The sequence below is a fragment of the Myxocyprinus asiaticus genome, chromosome 26 (assembly GCF_019703515.2).
Source record: "Myxocyprinus asiaticus isolate MX2 ecotype Aquarium Trade chromosome 26, UBuf_Myxa_2, whole genome shotgun sequence".
Taxonomy (NCBI): Eukaryota; Metazoa; Chordata; class Actinopteri; order Cypriniformes; family Catostomidae; genus Myxocyprinus; species Myxocyprinus asiaticus.
Window position 1 is genome coordinate 25,169,727 of NC_059369.1, and position 14,396 is coordinate 25,184,122.

Here is a 14,396-nt window from a genome sequence, read left to right on the forward strand (position 1 = left end):
CTGATTTTCTGTCCCCTCTTTCTTTTGCAATTGTCTCTTTGCCAGTATCATTAACTTTGACTTCTACTTCAAAGACTTTTTCCATTTTATTCTTATGTTCATTCATTTTTTGCCATTCTCTTTACTTTCTCACCTTTATATAACTTTCCTGTTCGGGCCTCTTTTTTTGAATGGTTTCAGATAGCATTCAATAGTAACAAATAATCGGTTACTATTAATTAGACAGGGGTGACTTCATTTAAGAATGCACTCTATCCTTAGAAGTATAGAAGAGTCATTAGAGAAATACTTCAGCCAGAAATTAAAATTCAGTCTTTTCCTCACCCTCATTTCTTTTGAAACCAAGATTTTCAATAAAATAACAATTATTTCAGGCGGTTCCTCACAGAAAGATGTTGTATGGCTTCAGAAGACTTGAAATATAGTATACGAGTCATAAAGACTGCTTATATGGTGCTTTTTTTTTTTTTTTTTTTTTTTTTTGGAGCTTGACAACCCCTATCATCCACTTTCATTTAATGGAAGACAACAGCTCAGCCATTCTGCTAAACTTCTTCCACGTTCTATGGAAAAAAGGTAATACAAGTTTGGATGGAACAAGGTGAGTGTGAGTAAATGATGACAGAATTTAATTTTTTTGCTGAACTACCTTTAAATCCAAAAAGTCAGTAAAAGTAGGCAAACATCAATTGGTACTGCAGTCAGAACACACAGATATATGTTTAGACCCTTAGCAGTGTTGTATATAAAAAGACCTTTATAGAGCTACAGTGCCCGGTTGCATAAAGCACCTTAAGTGTAATTTTCCCTTAAGATCACCCTAATATTTCCCTTAAATTTAAGCATTATTTCCTGCAACACCCTTAAGTGTTACTTACAAGTGTTACCTGTACAATCAGCACTGGTGCCCCCCAGGGATGTGTGCTCTCCCCACTACTCTTCTCCCTCTACACCAGTGACTGCATCGCCAAGGACTCCTCTGTCAAGCTCCTGAAGTTTGCAGACGACACCACTGTCATCGGCCTAATCCGAGATGACGATGAGTCTGCATACAGAAGGGAGGTTGAACAGCTGGCTGTCTGGTGCAGTCAAAACAACCTTGAGCTTAACATGCTCAAAACGGTGGAGATGATTGTGGACTTTAGGAGGAACACCCCAACACTGACCCCCCTCACCATTCTAAACAGCACTGTGGCAGCAGTGGAGTCATTCAGGTTCCTGGGCACTACCATCTCACAGGACCTGAAGTGGGAGACACACATTGACTCCATTGTGAAAAAGGCCCAGCAGAGGTTGTACTTCCTTCGCCAGCTGAGGAAATTCAACCTGCCACAGGTGCTGCTGATACCGTTCTACTCAGCGGTCATTGAGTCTGTCCTCTGCACTTCAGTAACTGTCTGGTTTGGTTCAGCTATGACATCAAACATCAGAAGACTACAAAGGACAGTTCGGACTGCTGAGAAGATTATTGGGTGCCCAAACCCCCCCCCCCCCCCCTTCAAGAACTACACACTTCTAGAGTGAGGAAAAAGGCTGGAAAAATCACTCTGGACCCCACTCACCCTGCCCACTACCTTTTTGAACTGTTGCCTTCTGGCCGACGCTTCAGAGCTCTGAGCACCAGAACCGTCAGGCACAGGAACAGTTTTTTCCCACAGGCTATCCATCTCACGAACAGTTAAATTGCCCCATTGAGCAATAACTATGTGCAATACACAGTTTAGTCTTTCTTATATTTATCCAACACATCCAACCTCTTCTGCCATTTCATTCTTCTGAAAGAAAAAAAAAACAAAAACAAAAAAAAAAAAACATTTGCACTGTTCATAACAGATTGTATTAGATTTGCACTACCCATGTGTATGTGTGTGTGTGTGTATGTATGTATGTGTGTGTCTGTACGTATGTGTATAATTTGTTTTTATGTTTTATTTTTTATTATTATCTATGTCTTGCTGCTGTTTTTGTATTGTTTTTGTATTGTTGTACACTGGAAGCTCCTGTCACCAAGACAAATTCCTTGTATGTGTAAGTACTTGGCAATAAAGCTCATTCTGATTCTGATTAAGGGTTTTTATGGTTAAAACATCATAATCCCTTACGATTTCCCTTAAGTATTTATTTTTTAGTTAAAGGAGCTATATGTAATATATTTACTGGACTAAAGCATAAAATTATCATAATATGTTATCAGACATTTAGGAAACATGCTAAGTGTAAATACTGGCTTCTCCAAAAACAATGCTACAGCCAGTTTATTCTACTTTGAAATGTCTATTCCGGGCCGGAATTTCTGTTTATGTTTTGGCCCGTGTGATCCCGCCCACTGCCCATTTCCCAATAGTATTTCGATAATACCGGGTTGCCAGATTTGAAACAAGTTAGCAGGCAAACACAACGCGCTGCAGCCATGGAAGCCAGCAATACATCTAGCTAACACTGACAGAGTCATAAAAAATCCACATGAGCTGGTTAACAATTTGTAAACAATAACAACATTGCAAACGTATACATTAGCTGATCAACTTACAGTGTAAGGCTCGTCGCTTGTCATTGTCAGTTTGCTCGTTCCTGTTGTGTGTCCTCAACCTGGCAACCCGCGTGAGCTTCGAGTCTGGGGAGGAGGGGCAGGGGAGACAACTCTCTCCAATATTTTGAATTAGGACTGCAATACCCATTTTAAACGCTTGATGTCAATGTTACATATTGCTTCTTTAAGTGTGCCCTTAAAAACCGTTTAAAGGTGCTATATGTAATATTTTTACTGCACTAAATCATAAAATGACCATAATATGTCATTAGAGAATTAGGAAACATGTTAAGTTGAAATACTGACTTCTCCGATAACAATGCTACAGCCAGTATATTCTAATTTGAAATGTCCATTCCGGAATTTCTGTTTATGTTTTGGCCTGTATGATCCCGCCCACTGCCCACTCACCAATAGTATTTCGACACTGTCGAGTTGCCAGATTTGAACAAGTTTGCAGGCAAGCAACACTGCGTGCTGCAGCCACGGAAGCCAGCAAACTAACTGGATCAGAGATAGCAGATTCCACCCGACCTAAAAAGCCTCGCCATCCATCTAAAAACCACCATGACCGGAGGAGTAGTAAAACAAGGATACATACTGGAGATGCCTTTGGAAGATGGAGATAGCTTAAAGCCCAGAAATCCTTTCAAACGGATGCTGAGTTGGCTAATTTGCGTGTCAACATTCTGGCAACCCGCATAAACTTCGAGTCTGGAGCGGGGCAGACAACTCTCCAATATTTTGAATTTGGACTGCAGTACCTATTTCAAACGCTTGTTGTCAAGCTTACATATAGCACCTTTAAGTGTTGCATAAGCCCCATAACTGTCATTTTCCTAAAGTATGTCCTAAGGTTAGGAAAACGTCACCTTAAACATAGGTTAAGAGTTTCAAGGTTTATAAAAATGAATAAATAGCTATGTTTATACAACCAATTGAAGAGTACAGTATGCCAAGGCGAATTTGTCACTATAGGGGAACCCCGTTTTTTTAAGCAATGAAAAACTGTTGAAGTTGCAGGAGTAAAACCCCTAATATTCTTAATTTGGGATGGCTATCAGTTCTCTGCACAGTTATACAAGCATCTTAACATCTTGCACCTCTAATCCAAATCTTATCGGCCCGTAAAAGCTGAATCCTCCATTAATTGGTCTGCATGCGAAACTCAGGACATTTACACAGGAAAATGTGTACACAAAAAAAGTGTTTGAATCAATTAAATTCAATGATTGTACCTCAGATACAAATGGAAATATGCCTGCGTATCCTCCAGAAAATTAGTTTAAAAAAATATTTATGCAGTAATCATAAACTACTTTGATTGGTGCATACTGAAAAGTGCTGTGAAAACTAACAGGTGACACGTGACAACGCCGTTTACGCAATGCTTCAGAAGAGGTCGGACAATAATTTACACATGAATAATGATACAGAGAAACTTTAATAGTCCATAATATTTAGATAAAATCATAGTGTAAAGTTAAAGTATTTTCTATGAGGTAAAATTGCCCAAGTGTTGGTCGGGACATTTCCGATCTTCTGAAAGTTCGCAGAGATATGCCGTGTCCATGGTAATTGTAGAGTTTTATTGCAGCAAAACCTCGCTCACTGTAGTAAATCCCTTAACGGTTTAAGTGTATAAGGGGTTATATGCAACACCATCAAGACATTCCCTCAGTTAAGGGGTTTAAGTGTTATACTGAAGGGAAAAACTTAAGATGTTTTATGCAACCGGGCACAGGGCCTTAGGTGTCCACTCGGAATTCCTGTAATATATATAGCCCAAACTTCACCTCCAGGCATGTGTATCTGTCTGTCACCAAGTGTAGGACTTCAAACAGGGGCAGAAACATTAAAAATAGACAGCGCTGTTGAGTGGACAATTATAAACAATCACTGTGATGAGGACCTAAAATAACAGCTGGCTAAAATATTCCACATGCCTCTTATCTTCAGGTTGCCAGAGTTAAGAGACACTTTAGAGCTCTGTTAGTCATATACTACTCCCTGTGTGTAAGCTACTTTAAAATTCTTCTTCTAATTTTGTCAGTGTGTAGCTTGTGCTTTATGGCTTGATATCTGTGACTTTAGATGAAGACATGTTGCCCTTTAAACAGGCTTGTTTTTTCTAATGCGTTGCTCATGGCTAAAATACAGTTCTGTGTCTCCACAGCATATTTAGCTGCAGACTAGTTTGGCAGCCCACCAAAGAGATTTCCTTGGTCCTCTTTCCTAAGGTTTTTTTTTCTTCTTCTTCTTCTTCTTCTATGTTATCGTATCAACACTGGCCAATGTTGGCAGATAAAGGGAAGAAGTGTCATGACACCAATTTAACAGACATCTGAAAATAAGAAGAGGACATTTGGCCATCTTCACACAGAAGCCTGTGTAATTAAAAGCCACTCACAGTGCTCAAGGTATAGCTGTCTGGGAGAGCATTAAGAATGGTACTGCCTGTAAAGGAACTATCCCTCGCAACACAGACTTCTATCTGCTGTCTGCCTAATAACGCACTGTTCTTCTCTTAAAAGGAACGCCTTTGTAGATGGGATGCTGAAATTTTGGATTATTACTGTTGTTTGTTAAATTACAATATCAAAGATTGTTCACTTTTTATTCTCTTTTTTTTTTTTTTTTTTTGAAGGCATGTGCTTAATCTCTATGGAACCCATCCCTAGGCCATAATCCAGTGTTTACTGATTTAAAAGACCAGATATTTTGTAAGTATCACTTTCTTTTGACAGTCAGCATTATTAGTATTGTGGCTTCCAATGTAAAAATCTAGAATGTCTCCAGCCTGCGAAAACATTTTGATCACGTTAAAGGGGTATTGCTGCTTCATATTTCTTCACTTTATCTTTTTGTTGTTGGAAGATATCCGTAGAGATTTTTTATTTCTGCACATATGTGTTTCTTTTCCCACTCAGCAAATGTCTCAGGAGGCCTCAAAACTGAACACATATACACTGTTTTAAAAGTGAAGTAGAGATAATTAATTGAGATAATTGTTTTCAAACAAAGTACATCATTCCAACATGTCAACTTGAATGGGAAAAATATTTAAAATAAATGCCATAGAAGAACCACTCCCCAAAGAAACAGTGAAAGATTGTTAAAAGAACCTTTTAAATAACACTTTTATAGTCTAAAGTAGTTTTTTCCACTACAAAGAAACTTTTGTGCAAATTGAAGGATTTGTTAAATGCTGATTGAGAACCTTTATTTATAAAAGTATAGTTTTTTCTTATGTTATGGTTTACTTCTCAAATCTTTATATTCTTATCTTCTTTGATTAATTATTGCCTCTAAGGAGCGTCTAAACACGCTTCTGTTTTCCTATGACATCATTTGAAAACTTGATTTTTAACTACGAAATGCCTTTATTCCCTGAATAATAAACAGCTGGTGAATTTTGACTAAGTTATAGCACAGCATTTTTCAAAGTACTGAAGAGTCAAAGAAAATTGACCAACATCCTTGCTTTTTAGAAAAATCTTTCTTTCTTTCTTTCTTTCTTTCTTTCTTTCAGATCACAGCTCATTCCAAGTTAGTCTTATTTGAACAACAATAATTGTAATAACAAGGATGTTTTATTAGAAAACTGCAGTTACCAAGGTAATATTTTGTATACTTTGGTATTATTACTTACACTTGTGAAAGTTTATTGTCGTTGCTCAAATAAGAGAAGGAAAGAAGTTTATCTAATCACTCTTACACCCTGTCTACACTGGGCGCGTCCATTGATGCAACGCAACGGCTTGATGCTGTCTACACTGGACACATCGATATGAACGTTTTAAAGGTTCTGTTTATTTGTGTTGTTGGCAGTAGTAGTGCCAGCACGTGCAGCACAAAATGGAACAGGACATCAGTTTAATTTGACAGTGCGACACACCGCAATGGACACTTCCAGTGTAGACAGCATAATTGATTATAATGGGTTCTATTGGTGTTAGCATGACACAGGGAACAATAAATGAATACCCTCAAAAACATTTACTTTCAATGTTGTACTCAATCCTCCCATGTTCATATTACCCAAAACAATTCATGTAACCAATGGACCAACAAAATGAAGAGTTGATTAAACCAAAAAAGTGTCTTGTCAGCTTTACTTTATCCATTTGTGTTTGTACAACATGAATATTTTTTTGTTTGGTTAACTGAAAATGGGCAGAGGATTTCTAGTTCACAACATGCTTTGCATGGGACTTGACAGGGAGAGTAAATGTTAAAATGAATTATTATTTTATGTGTCTTTGTGCAAGATGAATATCAGTTAGTCTTAGTGTTGGTTAGTGTCTAATACTTTGTTATGTTGATATTTAGACAAATTTCTGTTATGTTGGAGTTATGGGGGTTACAATTATGAGGAATAATACATTTTGAATATTCTACATATTGCTTTATCCATTGAGCAATTGCTGTGCTAACCATAGCATGGTGACTAGGGTGCACTCAGTAATGCTTTCCACCAGCATGTGTTTATCATGCTAACATTTACTGTCACTAGAAAGCATATCACTAAAAAGTGATTTTGACATGTTAAATTTTGTTGGGTTTACTTGATTCATTTCGGTTACCTCTACTTGACATATTGAAGTTGAAATTACATTGTAATTTTAATTTATGAAAACTAATTTCAAACATGTGAAACCACTGATTGAATCAAGTTCAGTCAAAGAGTTATTTTTTGAGTGTAGAAACAGAACAACAAATAGGACAGTAGCACGAAAAAGGCATCAACATACAGTACACACTTTATACAGTGCACAGGTTATGTCTAATGGTCACACTAGTAATACTAATGAGCTACATGCACTTACTATGTAATTATTTTGTAGAATTGCTTGTACTTGACATTTTTTATTACTAAATAATAATAGTACCATGTAATACGTGTTACATGAACACTATAAAAATATCAATTTGCTTATCAAGCAAACAGGTCTGTGGATGATGCAGTCAACATGGGATTGCATCATATCCTGCAACATCTGGACAGACCAGGGACATATGTGAGGATCCTTTTTATGGACTTCAGATTGGCTTTCAACACCATCATCCCAGCTATACTCCAGAATAAATTACACCAACTCTTTGTTTCCATGTCTATCTGTCAGTGGATTACCAGCTTTCTTTTCTTTTTTTTTTTTTCTTTTTTCTTTTTTTTTTTGTTATTAACATTTTTATTGATTCCATACACAAAAACCAATAAACATAACATAAAATACAGAATCAGTTATATAAATTAAAACACCTCCCCCCGAAAACACATCACACATAAATCCCTGAATCTTCAATCAGAATTCCTGTATTTTAACACATCCCCAAAAAACATGGGTTATGTCCACGTCTTCTGATTGGCATCGCCAACAGGTGGGTGTGTCTTTAAGACCAAGTCTATACAATCTAGAGGGGGTCCAATATAATAGATTCAAAATCTTAAATTGCATCAGACGCACCCTTGAATCTCTAGATGCAGACTTGATGTTTTTTAGAATCTTAGCCCACACTTCCTCCTCCAATATCAAATTTAAATCTCTCTCCAATAATCTCTTGAGAGAAGTTGAAGCTCCATCCCCCAGACTCTGAATTAATACACTGATGCCTCATGACCTTTTCCAGAAGCAGTTATCACCACTTCTAGAATATCTGCCCTTCTAGGGGGGTGTATGCTACTCCCAAAAATAGTACAGAGCAGGTGGCGCAGCTGTAAGTACCTGAAGAACTAAGATCTAGGAATCCTGAAATGTTGGACCAAATTTTCAAACAATCTCAACCCACCACTCTCATATAGGTCACCGATTGTATTAACACCCCTCACAATCCACTCCGACCAGAAGAAAGGGGACTCACCAATATGCAACTTTGGGTTTAGCCATATGCTTGAGGCAACATTTAAATAAATGTCTGAATTGAACAATCTGGACACTTTTGACCATAGCGCGTGTAGATGCGAGATAACGGGGTGTGACTTAACTTCTCCAATTTAGTTTAATAGAAAGGCTTTGTAATAGTAAAATAGAGGCAATAACTTTCTGTTCAATTCCAAACCAGGCAGGGTCTCTCTCAGGTGGAAGTGACCAATGAGCTAAATGTCTGAGACGGAATGCATAATAATAAAACAAAATCTTGGGTAGGCCTAGCCCACCTTTGTCAATCAGTCCATGTAACTTGTTGAAATGTAACCTGGGACGCTTTCCATTCCAAATGAAGGACTTTGCTATACTATCAAATTGCTTGAAATAAGAGAGGGGGACATCTACAGGGAGAGACTGCAGCAAGTAATTGAATTTTGGAATACAATTCATTTTAATAACATTAACCTTCCCAGTCATAGATAAATGTAATGAAGCCCACCTGCCCACATTGCTTGAAAACCTTTTTATTAAAGGGTCAAAATTAACTCTAACTAAATCACATAATTTTGCTGGGAATAAAATGCCCAAATACTTAATGCCCTGTTTGGGCCATTGAAAGGCACCCAGTTGAAAAGCCGTTACTGGGCAGTACGCTGTCAGAGCCAAAGCTTCGGATTTAAACCAATTAACTCTGTATCCTGAAAATTTAGAAAAGGAATTAATAATTCTGTGGAGGAAAGGCATAGATCTAGTGGGGTCGGAGATGAATAATAAAATATAATCTACGTAAAGTAAAAGATAATGCGCCACATCTCCCGCCACCACCCCTGGAAAATCATCCTCCTTTCTTATCGCGGCTGCTAATGGTTCCAGGGCAAGACAGAACAATAATGGAGAAATTCTGAAATTCTGAAACACCCTGTCGGGTGCCCCTATTCAGAGAAAAATAATCTGAAATTATTCCATTTGTTTGTACCGCCACTACTGGTTGTCTATAAAGTAACTTAATCCATCCAATAAAAGTATTTCCAAACCCGTATATTTCCAGCATCTTAAAAAGATAATCCCATTCTACCATATCAAACACCTTTTCGGCATCAAGTGAGATGGCAGTCTGATCATTTGCCACTGACCACATGATATTAATGAGATGCCTAATGTTGTCAGAAGAGCTGCGGCCCCGAATAAACCCCACCTGATCTATATGTATAAGAGATGTCATAACTTTGCTTAATCGGTTAGCCAGAATTTTTGCCAGAATTTTTACATCTAGCTGGATCAGAGAAATTGGACGGTAACTTTTACACTCGCTTGGATCTTTGTCCTTTTTAAGAATCAGACTGATCCGGGCTTGTGTCCTGGCTGGCGGAAGCTTTCCATTCTTTAATGATTCTGTATAAATTTCTAACAAAAGTGGAGCCAGTTCTGTAGTATAAGATCTAAAAAATTCCACGGCAAAACCATCTGTCCCCGGAGCCTTGCCAGTAGGCAGGGCCTTAATTACCTCATCAAGCTCCTCCAAGGTTATCTCAGATTCAAGAGAATTTTTTTGCTCAGTTGTCAATTTAGGGAGTTCTAATGATTCCACAAAGTTTCTAATATCTTCATCAGTAGACGAAGACGTGGAACTGTAAAGATCAAGATATAATTCTTTAAAAGCATTATTAATATCAATGGCCGAGGTTTAAAATTCACCACCAGCAGATTTCTCTGAGGGAATGATAGAAAAAGACTCTCTCTGCTTTATATAGTATATCTAGCCAAAAGCTTCCCTGCTTTGTCTCCCGACTCAAAGTATGACTTTCTTGCCCTGAATAACTCCACTTTCTGCAACAAAATAGTATTATATCTATATTTCAAACGGGTCAATTCTCTGAGGCCATTAGACGACATTTGGCGCTTCAGCTCTGCCTCTGCACTTTTAATATTTTCTTCCAACTCCACGAGTTCTCGTGCTTTGGATTTTTTGGTGAATGAGGCATACTGTATGATCCGACCCCTAAGAACCGCCTTAAGTGCCTCCCAAGCCACACCCACAGAGGATACTGAGGACCAGTTGGTCTCCATATAAACACTGATTTCAGCCTTTAACATTTGTTGGAAATCATGATTTTGCAAAAGGGATACATTAAAGTGCCAGCTGTATGATTTCTTTTTCTACGTACAGTATGTGGCAACATCTCTAAACTCACCAGGGCGTGATCTGAGACTAAGACATTTCCAGTTGAGCAGTCGACAATAGATGAAATGAGGGACTTAGATATAAAAAAAAAAAAAAAAAATCTATTCTTGAATAAATCTTGTGGACTGATGAAAAAAATGTATATTCCCTACCAGATGGGTTCAAAAGTCTCCAAATATCTGCAAGACCAAGATTTTTACACATCCTAGGAAGCGTCACTGTTGCTCTAGGGGGCTTACACACTTTTGCTTCACTGTGATCAAGGACTGAGTTCATCAAAAGATTAAAGTCTCCTCCCAGTATTATATCATGAGGGGTGCCAGTGGCTTGCAACATCCCTTCAAGATCTATAAAAAAGCCCTGATCATCAGCGTTAGGTGTGTAAATATTAGCCAAAATTAACCTTTGCCCCTGAATTTCTGCTAAAACAATAATGACTTCCAATTTTATCTTTAATCTGTTTGAGAATTTTGAATTGTAGATGTTTATTTAACAGTATAATGACCCCTCTGCTCTTACTTGAGCCAGCGCTAAAGAAAACATGTCCACCCCATATCTTCCCAATTTTTTCAGCTTCCTGCGGGGAAAGATGCGTTTCTTGAAGAAACACTATATCATATTTTTTACGCTTAAGAAAAGAAATAACTTTCCTTCATTTTATGGGGTGCCCCAACCCATTCACTTTCCATGTGGGGAGAGATAACCTACTCATCATAACATTTGACATTTTGATATAATAGAAAAAATATATCGTGTGTCAAAAACAAGATTATACAGACCACATTCCCCATTAATGCAACAAACAAACCCCGAACTTCCCCCCGAACAAAACAAATAGGAAAAAGAAAAACATGCGCATTAACCCCGCGCACGACAGCGCCAACCGGAGTCAATCCCTCTAAACTCAAAGAGTCCATGTACGCATGCAAGAACCCCCACGACTACTTTGCCATCGGAATGCTCAAGTCCAGTGCATCTGCACAAATTTTGTGAGGTAAAATTACATAACAGAAAATACTTTGTAAAAACAGACCTCAGCCAATAGGCAGAGTAAACACAAAGAACATGTAGATTCATTCATAGAACTGTCTTGAAGGTGTGTTCCTCCACAAAACAAACTCCAGCTGATATAAAGCCATTCAGTTTACTCGGACAGACAATTGTTCAGTGAGCCGGCTGTTATGAGTACAGCAGATAATTCCAATGTCCCGCGAAAATACTCCACAAAAACAAACTCCAGCCAACAGGAAGCATAAGCACAAAGAAGTAACAGATTCATCCATAACTGTACTGAAGCAGTGTTATTCCACAAAACAAGCTCCAGCCACTAGGCGGAACCAGCAATAAAAAAAAAAAAATTAAAAAAAACAGGCATCCTGGTTCCTCGAATGATCAAGTGTGTATTATTTACTCGGAGGCTGCATGAAAAAAAAATACACCATGACTTACACAGTCTGTCAACTTTATAAAAGACATCCTTTGTGTAGGCATGAAGATATTTTGCAGTCATTCTTAGTATCCATTCTCAATCTGGCCGGGACCTTCAGTGTAAAAGCGATCATCCGTCCATGCAAAAGTTTCTTGAAGGAGTTATACCACAAAACAAACTCCAGCCGCTAGACGGAGTCAACGCAAAAAGAAACAAAAATGGCGCCCAGCTTCCTCGGACAGCCAGAGTAAGTACAGCGAGTTAATCCACTCTGGAGCTACATGAAAAACCCCAAATGGCTTACTCATCCATTGTTTTTATAAAAGACAGTGCTTGCTTTGGACACGTAAATACCCTGCGACCATCCTTCGTTTCTATTCTCAATTTGGCCAGAAACATCAGTGCAAAAGCAATCTTCCGTTGATGTAGGAGTTTCTTACATTCCTTGAACCGATAGCGTTTCTCTCTTGTCGCATTCGCAAAGTCCGGGAACAAGAGAATACTGTGGTTATTCCAAGAAAGCTCTTCTCACGCAACACGAGATCTCAGTCGGATGATCTCAGAAATTTGGCCAGAATTGATCGGGGCCTGTCTCCCTCAGCAGATCTCCAAGCCAAGACTCTGTGAGCTCGCTCAATTTCCAGTTTATGGCCTGTTATGTCGAGCAGACTCGGGAAGAGCTCGTCAAGAAATTTCACCATATATCTGCCTTCTTCATGCTCAGGAATTCCAACAATTCGTATGTTATTCCTTCGACTCCTATTTTCCAAATCTTCCAGTTTTTCCAAGACTTTTTCCACAACTATTTTGGTCACAGGCAGATTAACGGATAATTCCCTTTCGGATGATTCCAGATAATTTATTCGTTTCTCAACTTCTGTCACTCTTGTAGTCAACTCAGAGAACTTTGCTTCCATCACCGTAATCGATCGACGTATTACAGCGAGATCCTCCAAGTCAGCAACAACCTTCGTCAGCATCACCGAGATGTTGGATAGTTGACACTGAATTTCATCTCCCGACGTGCAGTCCAAATCGAGTCCCCGGCTCGCAGAGGTTTCATCTTGAGCATGTAAGTGTCTTTTAATGTCTCCAGAGCCAGAGGATTTTGACTTCTTTGCCTTGTTTACCTCAAAGAACAAATATGTAACTGGGTGTATTGAACCTCACCAGTTATAACATGAAAATAATTTAAAAAAAACAGTAAAGTGCGCAGAGCTCGTGTTTCACACGTCTGCTTCATGCATGGTGTCACGTTGTCTCCCGGATTACCAGCTTTCTGACGGACAGGCAGCAGCTTGTGAGACAGGGGAAACTCACTTCTAGCACCTGTACAATCAGCACTGGTGCCCCCCAGGGATGTGTGCTCTCCCCACTACTCTTCTCCCTCTACACCAGTGACTGCATCGCCAAGGACCCCTCTGTCAAGCTCCTGAAGTTTGCAGACGACACCACTGTCATCGGCCTCATCCGAGATGACGATGATTCTGCATACAGAAGGGAGGTTGAACAGCTGGCTGTCTGGTGCAGTCAAAACAACCTTGAGCTGAACATGCTCAAAACGGTGGAGATGATTGTGGACTTTAGGAGGAACACCCCAACACTGACCCCCCTCACCATTCTAAACAGCACTGTGGCAGCAGTGGAGTCATTCAGGTTCCTGGGCACTACCATCTCACAGCACCTGAAGTGGGAGACACACATTGATTCCATTATGAAAAAGGCTCAGCAGAGGTTGTACTTCCTTCGCCAGCTGAGGAAGTTCAACCTGCCACAGGTGCTGCTGACACAGTTCTACTCAGCGGTCATTGAGTCTGTTCTCTGTACTTCAATAACTGTCTGGTTTGGTTCAGCTATGAAATCAGACATCAGAAGACTACAAAGGACAATTTGGACTGCTGAGAGGATTATTGAATGCCCCCTGCCCCCCCTTCAAGAACTATACACTTCCAGAGTGAGGAAAAAGGCTGGAAAAATCTCTCTGGACCCCACTCACCCTGCCCACTACCTTTTTGAACTGTTGCCTTCTGGCCGACGCTTCAGAGCTCTAAGCACCAGAACCGTCAGGCACAGGAACAATTATTTCCCTCAGGCTATCCATCTCATGAACAGATAAATTGCCCCATTGAGCAATAACTATGTGAAATACACAGTTTAGTCTTTTTTTTATATTTATCCAACACATCCAACCTCTTCTGCCATTTAATTCCTCTGGGAATTAATACTACGTATATGTATGTGTGTATGTATGTATGTGTGTGTCTGTGTGTGTATGTACGTATGTGTATAATTAGTTTAATTTTTTATTTTTTATTATTATCTATGTATTGCTGCTGTTTTTGTATTGTTTTTGTATTGTTGTACACTGGAAGCTCCTGTCACCAAGAC